We start from the raw sequence: 11,096 nt of genomic DNA, 5'->3' as shown, positions 1-11,096 counted from the left end.
AAGGGTCTCTTGAAAGACTATTGTATCTGCTTCCACCACCACCTCCAGCAGTGCTCTCCAGAGCGGACAGAGATGTGCAGAATTTCTTTAGCCTAATAATGAGTTGGACCAAGACAGCGTATTAGTGATATTCACACCTAAAAACTTGAAGTTCTCAACCCTTAGCCTCAGAATCAGGTTTAATATCACCACGTGTTGCAAAATTTGCTAACTTTGTACAATGCAGCACATAACAGAAAAAGAAACTGAATTACGGTGTGTGTGTGTGTATGACCTGGGGGTCCTTAATGATGGATGCTGCCTTTTTGAGGCATCGCTCCTTCAGATGTCCTGAATACTACAGAGGCTAGCAAATTTGATGTAGACAAATTTGATGTGTACTGTAATCAGTGACCTGCTCCCTTGTTTTATTGAAATGTTGTTGCCACACAGTTTTGAAGAGAACATGCAAACTCTTGCAGTCAATGGTGAGAATTAAAACCAGTCACTGTCCTGGGTGCTGGGGGTCCTTGGTGATGGATGAGTGGTGAGTGATTAAGGAGGGACCTGATGGTCAACTTTGTGCAGGGGATAGCGGTTATATGGAAAGACCTGCCAGGGTAGTGGTTGAGGCAGGTCCAATAACTACCTTTAAAAGACATTTGGATAGGAACGTGGATCAGAGGTGTTGAGAGGGATGTGGGATCACTGCAGACAAACACAGCTTTGTGGTCACCATGGATAAGATGGGCCAAAGGGCCTGTTTGCTGTTTGAATCCTCTTTGAATCTCAGGCAGAGGTTTAGTCATACCTGCAGTATCTTGTTCACCACACTACAAGCTAGATATGAGATTTGCGGAGTTTTACCTGGAAAATGATGATCGGTTTATTATCACCACATGTTCTGAGATGCAGAAATAATTTCAAAGCAAATTTCTTATCAAAGTAGATATATGTTGCCAAATACAGCCTTGTGGGCATTTACAGTAAATCCAAGAATCATTGAAAACCTGCACCCAACAGGGCAGATAAACATCCAATATGCAAAAGACAACAAATTATGCAAATACAAAAGAAATAATAAATAAATAAGCAATAAATATTGAAAACAGATGAAGAGTCCTTGGAAGTGAGTCCATTGGTTGTGGGAACATTTTAATGATGGGGCAAGTGAAGTCATCCCCGCAGGTTCCAGAGCCTGAGTGCTGAGGAGTAATAACTGTTCCTGAAGTTGGTGGTGTGACTCCTGTACCACTTTGCTTATGGCAGCAGCAAGAAGAGAGATGGTGGGGTTCTTCGATAGACGCAGTGTTCCTGTGACAGCTGGAAAGAGCTCAGTGGTGGGGAGGGCATTATCTATGATGGTCTGGGCGGTATCTATTACTCTCTGCAAGATTTTCCATTCCAAGGCGTAGGTGTTTCCATACCAGTCTGTGATGCAGCCAATTAATATATGCTACACTGAACATCTGTAGAAGTTGTCAAAGTTTTAGATGTAGAACTCTTTTGAATACCACCCATACCAATCATTTAATCACATCAGTGCGTTGAAGCAATAGAAGGGGAAATTTGGTTTAAATCTGCCACTGCCTGCAGGCAACTGTGCATTCACCCTGTGCCCCTGTGGGCTTCCTCCAGGTGCTCTGGTTTCCTCCCAAATGCCAAGGGCATACGGGTTGATAGTTCAATTGGTCACTTGGATGTAACTGGGGTTTCTGGGGCTAGAAGGACCTGTTGCTATGCTGTATCTTTAAATAATAAAGAAATAATAAATATTTTCTACCACCAGTACAGGGAGCGGGTCCCAGATATTATCACCACTTTCTGCATGAAAGAACTCCATTCTCAATTCTGCACTCTACATACTGCCAGAATGTTAAAATCCATGTCTGCTATTGGGAAGAACTTCCCTCGGGCTACCTGGCTTGAAATGCATTGAATTTTTGTTATGCAGAAAGAGGATCCTGAACCTAATGTGGAAACATTTATCAGTCATTTATTCCCCCGTCAACATACTTCTGTTTCAGTAGCAACCCGACCAATCTGTACTCCAAATATCTTGCCAGATTATCGGCAATTCATTAACATCTAAGCCCCCCCCCCTCCCGGGGGAGAGTTCCTACTTTCTACCTCCTCTATGATTTCATTATTGAATAGTTCAGCCACATTAATTAGTTATGTTTCAATAGGGATCACACTGAAACCTATCAAATGTTGAAAGGCCTAGATGGAATGATGTTCCCTATAGAGGGGGAATCTAGAACCAGAGGAATTTGTTTAGTCAGAAGGTGGTGAATCTATGGAATTCATTGCCCCATATGGCTGTGGTGGCCAAGTCATTGGGCACATTTAAAGGCTGTGACCAGTGGGGTACCGCAAGGTTCGGTGCTGGGACCGCAGCTGTTTACAATATACATTAATGATTTAGATGAAGGGATTAAAAGTAACATTAGCAAATTTGCTGATGACACAAAGCTGGGCGGCAGTGTGAAATGTCAGGAGGATGTTATGAGAATGCAGGGTGACTTGGACAGATTGGGCAGGGGAGAAAGCAAGGGAACATGGTTAAGGGTGATAATATTGATAGAATGGTGGAGCAGACTCAATGGCCTAATTCTACTCCTATGAATTATGGTCTATGGTCTTACATCCTTTCTTCACATGTCCTTAATTCTTTTAGGGACTTGGCACATTCCCCAGTATTTCTACTGGAGCATTCCTTGAATTTCACTCCACCATTCCCAAATTGCTGTGAGTTCCTTAAAAATTATACAGGACTTAAGGTCTCATTTCTGTTTCCTTTAGAGCTTGAGAAGATCTTAAATGTTGCACTGCTTGTGTGGGGAACAAACGGCTTAGTACCTATTCATACCTGTGTGCTGGCAGCGAGAGAGATGATACAGTTCAATTTGGGCCTTCCAAGGCATAAACCAGACAATACAGTTTTTGAGATGGCTTAATATGATGACAAAATATTTACCAGACAGACTGGAGATGATTGGGCAACTTCCTGACAGTCAAACCATGCCCACAGTTCTGTCAGTGACTGAGGTGACTTTATTATCCAATTTACTGTGCAGCTCCTGTACCTTCCATTCTCTGCATTTATAGACTGAAATCCATCATCAAGGACCTCCACCATCCGGACTATGCTCTCTTCTTACTGCTGCCATTGGGAAGAAGGTGCAAGAGCCTTGGGACTGACATCACCAGGTTCAGGAACAGTTAATACCCCTCACTGAGGGCAGGGTGGAGATATGTTGCTATGTAAGGTGCCTCCTCTCTCTGTCAGCTTGTAGATCATCCTTGGGCAAGGTGTAGCACCTGACTATCCCCCTGATCAAGGTCATATAAAGCAGTGGGGGCAGGTGGTGGATGCTCGTATGAGCAGCTGGTGTATATTGCAAGTCCTGGTTATGCGACCACTGACACCAGGCAGACAGTCTGAAGAGTATTGATAATGGCTGGGGTCACCTGTCTTGTAATTGCAAACCACTTCTGTAGAAAAATTAGCCAAGAACAGTCATGGTTATAGACCATGATCAGCCACATCGTACAGCACAATACATGAGGAAGTCTGTGGATGCTGGAAATCCCCAGAGCAAGACACAAAATGCTGGAGAAACTCAGCAGGTCAGGCAGCAGATATGGAAATGAATAAACAGTCAATGTTTTGGGATGAAACCCTTCTTCATGACTGAGAAGTAAGGGAGAAGATGCCAGAATAAAAAGCTGGGGGGCTAAAAAATACTTTGTAGAGATTTGTGATGTATATGATTATATGATACAATGTCTGAAATACATCTTATGGAAATGTTTGATGATGAACTTCAATAAAAAAATAACAAAAAAAAGCTGGGGGGAGGGGAAAGAGGCTGTCTGGAAGGTGATAGGTGAAGCCAGGCGGGTGGGAAAGGTAAAGGGCTGGAGGGGGAGGAATTTTATAGGAGAAGAGAGTGGAGCAAGGGAGAAACAGAGGGATATGGGGACCCAGGGTAAGTAACAGGCAGATGAGAAGAGGTAAAAGATCAGACTGGGGAATAGAGGATGGAGGCAGGATTTGTTTACCAGAAGGAGAAATTAATATTCATGATATAATGAAGATGATAATCACCCCTCAACTATCAGTCTCCTGAACCAGTGTCGATAACTTCACTCGCCTTAGCACTGAACTGATTCCACAACCTATAGATTCACTTTCAAAGACTCTACATTTCATGTTCTCAGCATTCTTTATTTACTTCCTGTTACTATTATTACCTTTTTTTTGTATTTGCACAGTTTGTCTTCTGCCCATTGGTTGCTTGCCAGTCTCCATAGTATTTCTTTGTTCTACTGTGAATGCCTGCAAGAAAGTGTACCTCAGGGTTGTATATGGTGATACATACTTTGATAATAAATTTACCTTGAATTGGGAGTAATTGCCTCAATATATTCAAGCTGGGGAGGAGAAATTTCAACCTCCTATTCTGACATTTGACCCTCTGGTCCTAGACTTCCCATAACAGAAAACATCCTCTCCATGTCCACTCTATCTTGGCCTTTCAATATCTGATGGGTTTAGTTCGATAGTTTGTCATGGTATTTCTTTGCTCTGCTATGGATGCCTACAAGAAAACAAATCTCAGGGTAGTGTAGGGTGACATGTGTGTACTTCTATTGTAACTTCGCTTTGAACCCAGATCTCTCAAAACCATTCCTACCATGTCCCTGTCCAATTGTCTTTAAGATGTTTTATTTTATTTTTATTTATTTAGAGATGCATCACAGAGTAGGACCTTCCAGCCTAACAAGACGCTCTGCTCCAGCAACCCCAACAAACCTGATTACTCTTAACCTAACCACGGGACAACTTAGAATGACCTACCCGGACATCTTTGGACTGTGGGAGGAAACCGGAGAACACGGAGAAAATCCATGTGTTCCACAGGGAGACTCCTTACAGAAAGGGCACCGGAATTGAAATCCAACCCTTGAGCTGTAATAGCGTTGTGCTAACCTCTAACCTATGGATGCTGTTAGCACAGTCAGCTCAACTATCTCCTCTGGAATGACTGTGACTGATGACTGTAAAATGCCTAAAAGGAAAATGATTCTGTAGGTAGTATATGAATGACATAGAGATGAAAGGTGATGGGTGAAGTCAGGCAGGTGGAAAAGGTAAAGGGCTGGAGAGGGAGGAATCTGATAGCAGGGGAGTGTGGTCAATAGGAAAAGGGGAAGGAGGAGGGGGCTCAAGGGAAAATAATAGGCAGGTGAAAAGAGGTAAAAGGTCAGAATGGGGAACAGAGGAAGGGGGAGGTGAAATTTGTTTATCAGAAGGAGAAATCGTTAGTCATACCATCAGGTTGGAGGCTACCCAGACAGAATATACGGTGTTGCTTCTCCACCTCATCTAGGCACAAGAGGAAGCCGTGGACCAACATGTTGGAACTGGAATTTGACATTGACTTTGACAGCTTGCCTATAACTTTGTGGCTGAAGTCATGATTGCAGTGTTTATCTGATCACATAATCACATTGCAAGAGGTGACCATGCGGCCTAACATGCTCACAACAGCGCAAAAAAAAGAGCTCTGTGTGCTTTTGCTAAAGGTCCACAATTTATTTTAACATTTCAAGCTTTTATCCGATGGACAGCCAGCCCTATCTGGTGGTCTAATACAGGACAAAGCAGTAGCATACAGTGAGTGTAATGCCTTCGAGCACCAACGATTGGGAGATCAGGGTTCAATTCTGGCGAATACCAGCCGTTATCATATTAAGGTGATAGGAGGAAAGTATAGGTGGGATGTCAGATGTAAGTTTTTTTACACAGAGGATGGTATGTGCAGAAGTACAGAGGTAAGCTCTTTACATGGAGAAACAGAAATCTGCAGTTCATTACAGGCCCTTCAGCCCACAATGTTGTGCTGACCATGTAACCTAATCCAGAAACTGCCTAGAATTTCCCTACCGCATAGACTTCTATTTTTCTAAGGTCATTTATTAAAAATCTCAAAGAGGAGGTGTCCCATAACAGATCTCTGAGGCACACCACTGGTCACCGTCCTCCATGCAGAATACAAATCATCTACAACCACTCTTTGCCTTCTGTGGGCAAGCCAATTCTGGATTCACAAAGCAAGGTCTCCTTGGATCCCATGTCTCATTACTTTCTAAATCAGCCTTGCATGGGGAAATTTATCAAATGCCTTGCTGAAATCCATATACGCTACATCCACTGCTCTACCTTCATCAATGTGTTTTGTGACATCCTTCAAGAATTCAATCAGGTTCAATCAGGCCCTCAATAAAGCCATATTGACTTTGCTTAATCAGATTATGTCCTTCCAAATGCTCATAAATTTTGCTTCTCAGGAATATCTTCAACAGCTTGCCCACCACTAAAGTCAGATTCACTGGTCTATAATTTCCTGGGTTATTGCTACTCTCTTTCTTGAACAAAGGAACTATGTTTGCCACCTTCCAATCCTCTGGTACTTCTCCCATCCCTATTGATGATGCAAAGATCATCGCCAAAGGCTCAGCAATCTCCTCCTTTGCTTTCCACAGAGGTCTGGGGTATATCTCATCCAGTCCCAGCCACTTATCTAACTTAATACCTTTCAAAAGCTCCAGCAGATCCTCTTTCTTAATGTCTATATGTTCAAGCTTTTCAGTACATTGTAACTCATCCTCACAGTTGCCTAGGTCCTTTTCACTGGTGAATACTGAAGCAAATTATTCATTAAGTACCAACGCTACCTCCCCTGACTCCATGCCCACGTTTCCACTGTCGCTCCTGATTGGTCCTATTCTCACACGGCTCATTCTCTTGCTCTTCAAATACTTGTAGAATGTCTTGGGATTTTGCTCAATCCTGCTCGCCAAGGCTTTCTTTTGGTCCCTGGTAGCTCTCCTAATTTCATTCTTGAGTTCCGTTCTAGCACCCTTGTTATTTTCTAGAGCTCTAAAAGTACCTAGTTTCTTGAATCTTTCATAAAATTTTCTTCTTAACTGGATTTTCTACATTCTTTGTACACCATGGTTCTTTTACCCTACCACCCTTTCCCTGCCTCAATGGAACATACCTATGCTGAACATTTGTCACATTTCTGCCATGCATTTCCCTGAGAACATCTGCTCCCAATTTATGCTCCCAAGTTCCTGCCTAATAGCATCATAATTCCCCCCACCCCAATTAAATACTTTCCCAAATTGTCTGCTCCTAACCCTCTCCAGCACTATGGTAAAGGAGATGGAGTTGTGATCACTACCTCCAAAATGCTCTGTGAGATCTGACAGCCAAGCAGGTTCATTTCCCAATACCAGATCAATACAGCTTCTCCTCTAGTTTGCTTATCTACATATTGTGTCAGGAAACCTTCCTGAACACACCTAACAAACGCCAACCCATCTGAACCCTTTGTTCTAAGGAGGTGCCAGTCAATATCAGTAAAGTTAAAAACACCCATCACAACAAACCTACAATTATTGCTCTGTTCCCAAATCTGCCTCCCTATCTGCTCCTCGATGTCTCTGTTAGTATTGGAGGGTCTATAAAAAACACCCAGTAGAGTTATTGCCCCCTTCCTGTTTCTGACTTCCACCCACAATGACTCAGTAGACAATCCCTCCACGACTTCCTCCTTTTCTGCAGCCCAGATACTAATCCCTGATTAGCAGTGTCACTCCCCCACCTCTTTTGCCTCCCTCCTTGTCCTTTTTGAAACATCTAAAGCCGGGAACACTCAGCAGCCATTACTGTCCCTGAGTCATCCAAGTCTCGGTAAGTAGTGGTTGCGTCAGAGGCGGTGGTAGAGGCAGATACATTCAAGGTTATTTAGGAAACTATAGGCACATAACAAATCAGATAGGCACATAGATGACAGCAAAATGTTAAGCAACACAAAGTGTTGGAGGAACTCAGCAAGTCAGGTCACATCCATAGAAAAGATCAAATAGTTGATGTTTCAGACTGAGACTTTCCTTCAGAAGAGTTATGTAGAAGGGAATGGTTAGACTGAATTTGGAGTGGGTTAAAAGATCGGCACAATATTGGGAGAAGAGTGGCCCATACTGTGCAGTAATGTTTTATTTTATTTTTTAATTGTTTTTAATGCATTTTCTACAACACTACAGATAAGAAAAAACCCCAAACCAAAATAAAAAAATTAATAGTGCAAAAATAAACATACAATAATAATATAAGACAAAAAAGATAATTGAGAAAGCACCCAAATTGAAGTCATGTAAAGTTAGTATCTTCCCCAAGCCCCACAGCAAAAAAAAACTCCAGACCAACCACAACACAATATAGAGAATATAAATCAGGACATTAGTAATGTTCTAAGTTCTGATTCTATCTGGTGTCTGTAAGGAATTTGTATTTTCTCCCTGTAACTAAGTGGCGTTCTTCCCATATTCTAAAATATGTACAGGATAGGGTTAATAAGTTGTGGATGTGCTATGTTGGCACCAGAAGTATGATGACACTTGTGGGCTGCCTCCCAACACGTCCTCGGACCATGCTGGTCTCAACAAAAATGACACATTTTACTCTATATTTTGATTTTCAAGGTACATACAACAAATAAAGCTCATCTTTGTCTTGCTGGCTGGCTGTGGAGAAGAAAATTCCATCAAATACCACCCCACCCCCTGCCAGTTACTCCCACACCTCACTCCTGCACACTGCCCGGCCAAGGACACCATGGCAAATGTTGATCAGGGGTCAGCCTCAGAATACAAGGACGTCCCTTTAGAACAGAGGTGAGGAGGAATTTTGTTTAGCTAGACGGTGGTGGATCTGTGGATTCATTGCCATGGACGGCTGTGGAGAGGAGTCAAGGGGTATATTTAAAGTGGAGGTTGACAGGTTCCTGATTAGTAAGGATGTCCAAGATTATGAGGAGAAGGCAGAAGAATATGGAGTTGAGAAGGATAATAAATCAACCGTGATGGAATTTCAGAGCAGTCTCGATGGGCTGAATGGCCTAATACTGCTCCTATATCTTATGGTCTAGGTAGGAGGTACAGGAGCCTGAAGACACCCGCACATTTTAGAAGCAGTTTCTTCCTCTCTGCCATCAAATTTCTGAATAGTCCATGAATCCATGACGACCACCTCACTATTTTGTGGCATTTGGGAGTTCGAGGAGATTTGGTATGTATATCACTCACAAATGTCTATAGGTATACCATGTAGAGAACTCTAACCAGTTGCATCACTGTCTGGTATGGAGGAATCGTAAAAAGCTGCAGCAAGTTGTGAACTCAGCTAGCTCAGTCACAGGCACTAGCCTCCCAGCGTTGAGGACATCTTCAAATGGTGGTGCTTCAAAAGGGTGGCATCCATCATTTAGGATGCCCATCACCCAGGAGATGCCCTCTTCTCATTGCTATCATCAGCAAGGAGGCAGAGGAGCCTGAAGATGCACACTCAACATTTTAGGAACATTTTCTTACCCACAACACCCCTCCTTACTGTTGCTTCAACACTTTATATTTTAAACTTCATTTCAAAGTGCTACCCAGGTGAGATAGTTCAAGGTGGGGCGGGGCTGTGTTTGCTCAAAGGCGACCTGGTGGTGGCAAGGCCCTTTGATCCTGAAGAAGGGTCTCAACCCGAAACGTTGACTGTTTATTCATTTCCAGAGATGCTGCCTGACCTGCTGAGTTCCTCCAGCACTTTGTGTGTGTTGCTCTGAATTTCCAGCAGCTACAGACCTACTTGTGTTTATGATTTGAGCCTCTTTGGAATGCCCTGATAGGGATGTGAAAGTTGCTATTCAAATGCTGTCTTTTTATTTTTAGTGATATGCAAATGATTCTGAGCAGCTAGTCAAGAAAATACAGATCTTTCCCAAAACCGTTAGGGTTGTGAGTCCAATTTGTACCACAGAATCAGAATCAAGTTTATTATCACTGACTTAGGCATGTGAAATTTGTTGTGAGGCAGCAGTACAGTGCAAAAACATAAAAATATCTAAAAATTACAAATGTCAGTAATTAGTGCAAAAGAAGGAATAATAAGACAGTAACAAGCACAAAATGATGGAGGAAATCAGCAGGCCAGGCAGCATCTATGGAAATGAATAAACAGTCGACCCTTCTTCAGTATGGTGATAAGATAGTGTTCATGCGTCCATGGGCCATTTAGAAATTTGATGGAGGAGACAGAGTGGGACTTCAGACTCTTGTACCTCCTCCCTGATGGCAGGAATGGGCAGAGAGCGGGTCCCAGATGGTGGGAGTCTTTTGTATGCTGCCTCCTTGAGGCAATAGTTCTTGAAGATGTCACTGATGGAGGGGAGGTTTGTGCCCGTGGTGGAGCTAGCTGAGTCTATAACCCCCAGATTTTTGTAGAAATCTGCTAGATGTACGTTTAAGTGGCTCTTCCATAGGCTCATGAATGTGCAGAGATTGAAGGGATGTGGACATTGTGTAGGCAGAAGGGATTAGTTTAGTTAGGCATTTAACTAGTGGTTTAGTTAGTCTGGCACTGACACCGTGGGCTGAAGGGCCCGTTGCTGTGCTGTACTGATCTTTGTCCTGTGTTCTAGATCAGCTATGACCATAATGAAGGGTGGGACAGGCCTGTGGGCTGAATGGGAGGACTGGGAGAAATTCAGAGACCAGCAGAGGAGGACAAAGGGCTTAATTAAAAAAGGGAAAAAAGATTATGAGAGAAAGCTGGCACGGAACTTAAAACTGTCTGTAAAAGCTTTTATGGATATGTGAAAAGAAAAAGATTGGTCAAGACAAATGTAGGTCCCTTACAGTCAGAAACAGGTGAATTGATCATAGGGAACAAAGACATGGTAGACCAATTGAATAACTACTTTGGTTCTGTCTTCACTAAGGAGGACATAAATAATCTTCCGGAAATAGTAAGGGACCGAGGGTCTAGTGAGATGGAGGAACTGAGGGAAATACATGTTAGTAGGGAAGTGGTGTTAAGTAAATTGAAGGGATTAAAGGCAGATAAATCCCCAGAGCCAGATGGTCTGCATCCCAGAGTGCTTAAGGAAGTAGTCCAAGAAATAGTGGATGCATTAGTGATAATTTTTCCAAACTCCTTAGATTCTGGATTAGTTCCTGAGGATTGGAGGGTGGCTAATGTAACCCCACTT

Source organism: Hypanus sabinus, chromosome 9 (genome assembly GCF_030144855.1).
Source record: "Hypanus sabinus isolate sHypSab1 chromosome 9, sHypSab1.hap1, whole genome shotgun sequence".
NCBI classification, from domain to species: domain Eukaryota; kingdom Metazoa; phylum Chordata; class Chondrichthyes; order Myliobatiformes; family Dasyatidae; genus Hypanus; species Hypanus sabinus.
This window is presented reverse-complemented; position numbering follows the sequence as displayed.